Source organism: Babylonia areolata, chromosome 19, assembly GCF_041734735.1.
Source record: "Babylonia areolata isolate BAREFJ2019XMU chromosome 19, ASM4173473v1, whole genome shotgun sequence".
In the NCBI taxonomy this organism is placed as follows: domain Eukaryota; kingdom Metazoa; phylum Mollusca; class Gastropoda; order Neogastropoda; family Buccinidae; genus Babylonia; species Babylonia areolata.
The window spans coordinates 30034249-30044248 of record NC_134894.1 but is presented as its reverse complement, the minus strand read 5'-3'; positions in this window follow the sequence as shown (position 1 = coordinate 30044248).

Here is a 10000-nt window from a genome sequence, read left to right as displayed (position 1 = left end):
AGTGTGTGTGGGGGTGAGGGGGTCAGTACAAGCGGGGTTCAAGGACGCCATACGAATAAAGTTTTGTTGATTGTTTGTTTGTTTGTTTCCTTTGCTTCGAAGGTTATATTTTCTCTTGAAACACAATCATCATGCGAAACAGTTCCACCATACACTACCTTATTGTATGGGGACACCGTTCCACACCCTTAGTAATTATAGTGCGATGATACGATGACAACTTACAAGGGTAGTTCTTTCTATCATGACACCAATCAGAGAAAAATAGACACACACAAAACAAGATAAACAAAAGGACAGAAATGGAAACCGGATGTAATTTTCTTTATTTTGACGGATGAAAAAGAAGGGGGACAAGAACAAGAAGAACAACAAGAACAAGAACAATAACAAGAACGAAAGACTAAATGCCTATGGCACCACCACTAACAACAAAAAAATAGCACCAGGCAACCTTACCTCGCTGGCGAAGGCCAGTACGTATGTCCTTAAACTCGACTCCTGTCTTTTCGCGGCAATAAAAGAGGGTCTGGAGCTGCAAAGCATAGTGCGTGGAGAGCAGCAGTCCATCAGAGAGTCTGGACATGTTGGGACACGGTGACTTCTGGTGCAGACCACAGGCCCGGAAGCTGGGAACCATCAACCCTGCATCCAACTGTGGCCTGCCCTTATCACATGTAGACGACTGCGTGGTTTTTTTGTGTTTTTTTTCCACTTTCCAGGATGCTCTGTCTCTCTGTGTTTGTCTGTGTTTTTCTGCGTTCAAGCACACACATAAACTCGCAGGCACACACACACACACACACACACACACACATGCGCGTGCATGTACACACACAAACACACACTCACATACACAAGCACGAACGCACTCACGCTCACGTGTGTATTACGTGTCCCCATTCTTTATCTCTGTTCGTCTGCTTGTGTGTGTGTGTGTGTGTGTGTGTGTGTGTGTGTGTGTGTGTGTGTGTGTGTGTGAGAGAGAGAGAGAGAGAGAGAGAGAGACAGAGACAGAGAGACAGAGAGACAGAGAGAGACAGAAAGAGAGAGAGAGAGAGACGCGAGAGACACTCTCAGAACAGATAAACATACACACATACCACTGAGTAAATGAAGGACGTTCCAAACGTTCATGGGCTCATCAGTTTAGATTTTCTCAGAATTTCTCTCGTATGTAAGGCCATGGTTAATGAGAGGTAATCCGCGACCTAGTAAATATTCATGAAGTACGAAGTGGGTCCCAGGCATGCAAAACATGCAAAACACTGGGCATCAGCTGTGGAAGTGAAACAGAATGAGTGATAGAGTGTTTGTTGTTAGTGCAGACGAGGAGAGTGAAATGGGGTGTTTGGGGGTGTTGCTGATTTACATAATTAGCATGTGGATATGTTTGATTTACATGCATCACGTGTAGACAATAGCAATACTCTTTAAGGTGTCCCCTTTTTTAAGAACATAGCGCAGTCAGCTCTCTCTCTCTCTCTACTTATTAGTGTATATGTGTGTGTGTGTACGTGTGTGTGTGTGTATGTACGTGTGTGTGTGTTTGTTTGTATGTTTGTAACAAATGCATGACCAAATGTAAAGAGACGATAGTGAACCGAGCATTCCAGGCAATTGCATAACAGAACAGAACCAGTCAAGTAATATTATCACCTTCGGTTAAAGGCATGATTAATCACCTTCAACATTGTTGGGTGTATTCGTACAGGTGATTATTTCTTCATAATATACTATGTGTTGTTCAGTGATAATATGACGGTTTCAATTATAATTACGTCTTGTCCACGAGAATAGCTGCCTCGGAATATTTTGGGAAGTATTCAAAAATGAGCTTAGACGTCGAACCCACGCAATATGAACTAACAAAGAGCGACGTTCCACGCAACATCATGGTTATTTACATCACTTCTGTTCAGCATCCAACACATATGATTAGATTAATACTGGCTATGCTGTGGTAATTAGCTGCTGTGGTTGTATAAGCACTTTTTCTGGTTCAGATGATCTTCAACATCGACAGACAGAGACTGCAGAATATGGTAATGACAAGCTCCATTTCTGGTCGGTCGATCCAATAGTTCAGCTCAGTTCGTTTACTCAAGAAGGCGTCACTGCGTTCGGACAAATCCATATACACAACACCACATCTGCTAAGCAGATGCCTGATCAGCAGCGTAACCCAACGCTCTTAGGCAGGCATTAAGAGAAAAAATAAATCCAATAAATATCGGTGACTACAGTCCTGGGTAACCGCATCAAACTGAAGATAATGAATGTTGGGCAAGTACTGCTGACCGCCCACTGAATATTTTTGTCTACTGATGTGTCCTTATCTCATTCACAAAAGAATTGGAAAAAAATGTCCATCGAATACAGAATGAAAACAATTCCTTGTCGAACTATTCTCATGTGGAAGTACGGTTTTGTGCAGCAGAGGTCTCCATTTGTGCTCATCAAGACAATAGATTAAGCCTGTTGGAGAAGTTCGCACTGCAAAGTTGAGCAAACTAATCCTCAGGAGGCAGAGAAACTGTTGCAGAATTTGCATTTGAGAAGAGCTTCTGGAGCTGTATCGACAAGAAACCTGTATCTTTTACCGCCACATATGTCTGCCACCCCCCCTCCCCCTCTTCCCCCCCTCCCCCCCATGGTTTAGACAAACGCACATTCTTGCCAAAACCGGTGCAAAGCTGTGCACTTCCGTTCATTTTGCTTGGTAGAGGAGGTGCACGGTAATGCGTGTGTGTGTGTGTGTGTGTGTGTGTTGGAGCTCATGTACGTTTATATGTATTTGACTGTGCTTTCATATATGTGAAACTGCATGTTTGGTGCATTTCTGTTATGCGTGTGTGGGTGTATGTGTGAATGTGTGTCTTCATATTTTACATTTATTCGCTTATTTATCACCATTGTTGTCTTATTTATTTATTTATTTATGTTTTATTATTATCATTTTATTAGTATTACTAATATTAGTACTACTACCTTTTTCTATATTATAATTATTATTTATTTATTTATTTATTTATTTATGCAAGCTTATCTATTATTTATTCCCCCGGGTTTTTTTTTTTTTTTTGTTGGTTGGGTTTTTTTTTGTTTTTGGGGTTTTTTGTTTTTGTTTTTGTTTTTTTGTTTTTTCTCAAGGCCTGACTAAGCGCGTTGGGTTACGCTGCTGGTCAGGCATCTGCTTGGCAGATGTGGTGTAGCGTATATGGTTTTATCCGAACGCAGTGACGCCTCCTTGAGCTACTGAAACTGAAACTGAAACTCATTTTGCTTGTAGGTCTTGTAACTTTTCCTCCATGCTTTCGGGTTTCCGCTTGGCTTGGGGTATGTAATGGTCTGTGACCTTACCGTCCTGAAGGTTGACAGCCTGTGTCCTGTGTGGAGTAATTACTGCACGAAACCAGACCCCGGCCGATTATCCCTGCAGGTAATGGTTTGGAGTACTCATTTTGTGTTCTGAATATAAATTTTTACCTCTGTTTCATCAGTTTCTGCTTGTTTGGTTCTGTTTAATAGCATTGGCATCAGTTCTAGTCTGTACTCATCTCACGCCTATTAAATTGTACATCAGTTTTTGTGCAGTCGTTTGGTAGCCTTCGCATAAATGATTGTGGTTTCCGTTAGCGACACCCACGCGCGCGAGCAGGGTGTGTGTGTGTGTGTGTGTGTGTGTGTGTGTGTGTGTGTGTGTGTGTGTGTGTGTGTGTGTGTGTGTGTGTGTGTGTGTGTGTGTGTGTGTGTGTGTGTGTGTGTGTGTGTGTGATTCACTGTACAGTACACTCAAGTATGTGTGTATGTTGCTGTTGTTATTGTTGTTGTTGTGTGTGTGTGTGTGTGTGTGTGTGCGCGCACGTGCGCGCGTGTGTATGTATGTGAATGTGAGCGTGCGTGCGTGTACGTGATAAAGTAAGTGTGTGTGCGTGCGTGCGTGCGTGCGTGAGAGAGAGAGAGAGAGAGAGAGAGAGAGAGAGAGAGAGAAAGATAGAGAGAATGTGTGTGTGTGCGTGCGTGCGTGCGCGCACGTGCGTATGTGTGTGTGTGTACCCGTCTGTCGGTTTGTGTGCGTCTCTGTATGTCCGAGTGTTTACACATGTGAGTGAAATGATCGATACAGAGATAACTGCAATGAATATTTACCTGGTCGGTTTGTTTTGGGGGGCCTTTTTTTATTGCTGCGTTGTTTGTTCAGTATTGGCCACAAAATCCCCGAAAGCCTGTCTTATTAGTGCAGTTAGCAAGCTGAATTCCCGGATTGTGTGGTCGTGTGGCATCTCTCTCTCTCTCTCTCTCTCTCTCTCTCTCTCTCTCTCTCTGTGTGTGTGTGTGTGTGTGTGTGTGTGTGTGTGTGTGCATGTGTGTGTGTGTGTGTGTGTGTGTGTGGACTGATCCGCCAGATGATACTGTCTGCTGTCTGCCACCGAAATGAGAAAACAGTAATGCAAGCCATTGATAGATAGATGGAGCAAGAGACAAAGACACAGACAGATACCTAGATTGAAATTTCAAGTCCAATGCTCAGTTGCTCTCTCTCTCTCTCTCTCTCTCTCTCTCTCTCTCTCTCTCTCTCTCTCTCTCTCTCTCTGTTTGTGAAACAAATTTATAAACACTTGACCGAAAATGTCGTCTATGTGCATTAAAAATAATTATCTCAACTCTATGCTGTGGACAGTGTCTTCAGCATCAAAATACCAAGGCCTCAAAGTGTATTTCCGGCAAGCACACTTGTGGGCGTTTTCTTATTCATTTAACAATTAATAAATAAGTCAATAAATAAATAAACGATAAACTGAGTTTCACTTGGGAGGCTGGCTCGTCAAGGGAACCTGTGGACACCGATACGAAAAATATGAAGAATAAGAATGATACAAAGAAGAAGAAGAAGATTGTGATGAATGCGAAGAAGAAGAAGAGGAAGAATACGTCTTCTGGAGAAAAGCTCCTTGGAGTCCCCAAAGCCTATTCAAAGACATTCAGTCAAAGGGTGTTTCAGTATCAAGCACATTCTGTCTGGAATTCTCTTCCTCTGGAACTCCGGCACTCACCAACTCGGTCCTTTAAAGAAGACTTTAAATCCACCTGTTCAAAATAGCCTTTGGATGTGACGAAGCATAGTCCTTTGTCTGTCTCCTCCTACCCTCGACACTCCCCTTGTGTCCCCCCTCTTTTAGAGCATTCCTGTGGTGTGTGGGCTTGTGGGTGGGTCTGTGTTTGCTCTCTCTGTCTCTCTCCGCCTCTCTCTCTCTCTGTCTGTCTGTCTGTCTGTCTCTCTCTCCCCCCCTGTGTATGTGTGTGTGTGTGTGTGTGTGTGTGTGTGTGTGTGTCTGTCTGTCTGTCTGTCTGTCTGTGTAAGGCGTTTAGAGCCCATTATATGTGGAGTTTGTGCCATAAAAGTTCAATGTATTACTAATATTATTATTGTTGGTGTTGTTGTTGTTGTTAGCATTTTGTATGTGTGTATGTGTTTATATGTTAGCGTGGGAGAGGAAAACATCCTTCTTGGGTTTATAGCTTTGCAAATATCATTGGCAGCTGCGATTTGTGAATCTCAGAACTTTGTGGACAAACGTAATGTTTGAATATCAACAAGCATTGCATGCCCATATCATAAACATTCCAACAGAATTTTCTTGGCAGATATATGGATCACTCCATGTATACAGAAGGCCAATTTTCAATTTCAAAAACGCTAATCACACATTCCTCGGTGAAATCTGAAAGCACGTTGATAACTTGCGTAAACACTGTGTTTGTGTAAGTGATTTAGATATAGCTGGAGATGTGTTAGAATTTTTCAGCGGCTGTCCACATAATGTCGATACTGTGGATGCCATATGCATACAGTATTTGTCAACATATTGTTTCCCTCTCCTTCTCTGCTTGTAGAAACGTTTCTTGCTATAGCAAACGTTACGATGTTCTAGAAGAATGCAGAAAACTATTAATGGTCCTAATGTCTGTAAATGCAGTATCAACAGTGGTATATTTTGCCGTTTCACAATTCTTAAAGAAGTAAATGCTCGAGCATGTGCGTGTATGTGTCTACGAGTGTGTGCGTGCGCGCGCGCGCACGTGTGTGTGTAAGTGTGTGGGTTTCAGGATTTTCAACATCCTCCCCCCAAGCCCCACCACAATCCCAACCCTCACTCTCATTGCACCAAAAAAGGATTAATGGATTACCAGAATATCTAGTCACCACCAAACTTTTTCAGGAATCTGGTAAGCCCCATCTCTCAGGGGATTGATCTCGTTTGGTGTCCTATTTCTAATGACACCGAAGGCGGGATACATTTCTATGCCATCTATTTTGGCTGATCATCTTCAATCCAAATCTCCCTACATATACTTTCGATTTTTTTTTCTCCCTTTCTTTTGAAGGGGTTTCAAGTCATCAGGCTTAGGCTATGGGACTGCGCGACCAGATCTTTTTGTTTTAGTCGTAATCCTTTTGAGCCGATGAAGGAAGACTTTAAATCTAACCGACGACTGAAACCCGGAAGTAGGTCACGTTCTCTTTGGTTTCCAAATGAGACTTAATCAGGGTGCTCTTAATGCGTTGGGATTGTGTCTTTTGTAAACCCTGCCTTTCAGGTCACGCAAGCATGCTTGTTTCACACGTTAACAATGTGCATCGCTATGCATTGCTGTTAACCACCTCGCGGGTGCGATTTATTATTATTTCGTCGCTTCTCTTTCATCGTCACTTGGCCTATGTTTGTGGCCTGTGCCAGACTGAAAAGAGACAAAAAATGGGGGGAGGGGGCCAGGGGAGCGTGGGGGGGGGGAGCAAACTGTGCACCCTGCGCCCAAATGGAACTCAGTGCACTGGGTCATTGACTGACTTCTTGTAAATTTGTCTGGGAAATCCTTTTCATTGTGGAGACCACATTTTCGAGCATACAGGTGTACTGAACAGTAGCTGTGTGTATATGTGATTAAGGGAATGTGAATGTGGTTATGTTGATATGACACTACGTGTGTGTTGACGTGCGTACAGCGAGTGGGCATACTGATACGGCAACACTGGGGTTTGTGGTGGTGGTGGTAGTGGTGGTGGTATGTGTGTGTGTGTGTGTGTGTGTGTGTGTGTGTGTGTGTGTGTGTGTGTGTGTGTGTGTGTGTGTGTGTGTGTGTGTGTGTGTGTGTGTACGTGGGGTGAGGCGGGGGGGTGGGGTCGTTGGGTGGGTGGGTGTGGGTGTGTGGGTGTGAGCGGAGGGGGGAAGGGTTTTTGTATTTGTATTTGTAATTCTTTTTAACACAACAGATTTATCTGTGTGAAATTCGGGCTGCTCTCCCCAGGGAGAGCGCGTCGCTACACTACAGCACCACCCATTTTTTTGTGTGTATTTTTTTCCTGCGTGCAGTTTTATTTGTTTTTTCCTATCGAAGTGGATTTTTCTACATAATTTTGACAGGAACAACATTTTTGTTGCCGTGGGTTCTTTAACGTTCGTTAAGTGCATGTTGCACACGGGACATCGATTTATCGTCTCGTCCGAATGACTAGCGTCCAAACCACCACTCCCGGTCTAGTGAAAGGGGAGAAAGTATCGGCGGCTGAGCCGTGATTCGAACCAGCGCGCTCAGATTCTCTCGCTTCCTAGGCGGACGCGTTACCTACAGGCCATCAAATAGTGAGGGGAATACCTGCGTGAGAGGTGTCTCCCTGTATTGTGTCAACTTGTTTTCCCTTTGGTCCTGTGAGGGAGGTGTGCTGGACGCATTGGTCCCAGTGAAAGTGGGATCACCGGACGACTGTGACTTCGGGCGAGTGCACGCGTGCGTAAGTACGTGTGTACGCATGTTTGTTGGGAGGGGAAAGGTGGGGTGTGTGTTGGGTGGGGAATGATATGTCTGTGTGTATGTGTGGTGTGGTGTATGTGTGTGGAGAAAAGGGTCAGTGGAGGTACGTTGGTTGTTGTTGTTGTTGTTGTGTGTGTGTGTGTGTATCTGTTCGAGGGGTTGGGTGAAGAGGAAGATAGGTTGGGGTCAAGCCCCAATGCTCATACCTGTGTGCACTGTTTACAAGAGTGATCATGGCGGGGACAATCCTTAGAATGCACGTGTCATTTCCAATACACTCCTTCGCCTGTGGTCACCTTCGATTGTTTGCATTGTGTTTCTTTGTCAGAAGTAAAGGCCCCGTGACTAAAGCAGGAATGCCGAAATATTGAGTCGGAACTAATATTTACTGTTTGTGCTCTCTCTCTCTCTCTCTCTCTCTCTCTCTCTCTCTCTCTCTCTCGCTTTGTATATATGTGTGTATATATATATATATATATATATATATATATATATATATATATACTGTATTTGCATTGACATCGTTTCCTGGGAAACTGATGCCCTTGATCACTCTCGCTGGAGGATGCTGTACTCTGGTGGCATAAAGACGCTTGAAAACAAGAGAACGCTGGTCATTAAGGAGAAGCATGAGCGAAGGAAGCAGTGTTCAACTTCTGGAGACGTTTTCCCTAGCAACACCTGTGGGAAGTGCAGCGCATCCAGAATCGGCCTCTTTCCTCACATGAGGACACGTACCGACAGATTAGGCTGCCTGCCTACTCATCCGTCGGTCCGACGGGAGACTCCATTATCATCATCATATGTGTATACTACTACTACAAGTGCTACTACTACTACTGCTAAAAATAATGATACTATTGAGCGGCTGGTGAAAATGAATTAAGAATAAGGTATGAATAAGGAAATTAAAAAAAGAGAGAAAGAAACAGAATAAAGAATTTTTTAAGCCTTGGCATCTATGGCTTTCTCCAGAAAATTACTGCACCAAATCTGTGTTATCTGCCGTCACGGAAATTGCATTCAAATTGCACATGCTTTCTAGCTTATTCGTTACTATGAATTACTTGAATCATCCCCTCGCGCGCGATGAGATTTCTCATTGCTTTGCTGCTTTCCCACTGCGAATCGACAAAAGCAAACGATTTCAATCTAATGTCTTCTTTTCTCTTCAGTGTGCGTTGGAAGAACTAGAAAAAACACACCAATATTAGACTGTTCGTGATGGCAAATCTGACCCGAAAGCACAAACTTACAAGCAGATGGTTATTTGTTATGTTGATCATTCAGAGACAAAGTGCGTTGCAAGAAAAAGAAGCTCAAATGCTTGTTGTTTGTTGCTAAATGTTAAAAACTTTGATATAAAAGAAGGTGAACATCATGACCAGTACATGGCTATGTGCACAATAAATAGTTCATTTCAATGTTCAAAACAAAAACAAGACAGGGAATATCGGACTGCTGGTTTTTTTGTTGTTTTTTTTTACTTACAGGGCTGGATGAAGTGGTATCGGTCAGTAGGAAGTCACACGCGAAGGGTCAGCAAAGGCGCTTTTATAAACGGAAAAACTAGCAATTAGTGTGCAATTTAGCGAGTTAACTGTTCGATTTTAACGAGCTTATCGTGAGACAGGTCTGTCCATTAAAGCCAAGGAAACCTGCCAAGGAACGAGAATTTCAGAGACTGAATGTATGATCTCTTCTGAACCTCACTTTTTTTTTCTTCTCACGTATGAATGAATACATTATTTTTTTTGCGGGGATAAGACAAGACAAAACAAAACAAACAATCATTGGATAACAGACAAATCATAAGTAACGGCTAGTGAAAACAGTAGGAATAATCAAATTACACTTTGAAAAAAATAAATCATAGCAACACACAGCTGGAATACGTGCAAAACAATGCATATACCACACAGGTGCTTCTGCACACCTTTGATTGTGTTTGAAACAGGAATCATCAGCGGCACACGTATACAAGAACTAATGACACCTTTTTCTCTATAGCAACACAATTTTTTGGTCTTCAGATACCAACATAAACGCTACCATCAGCGTCACATCTTCATATGTAGGTAATAATAGTTTTGTTTATCTGTCTATAGCATATATCTAATTATGTTCCAAATTTCAAAAGTGCTTATTTATAACTTAATTCATTTATTTATTGGTCATATACAAA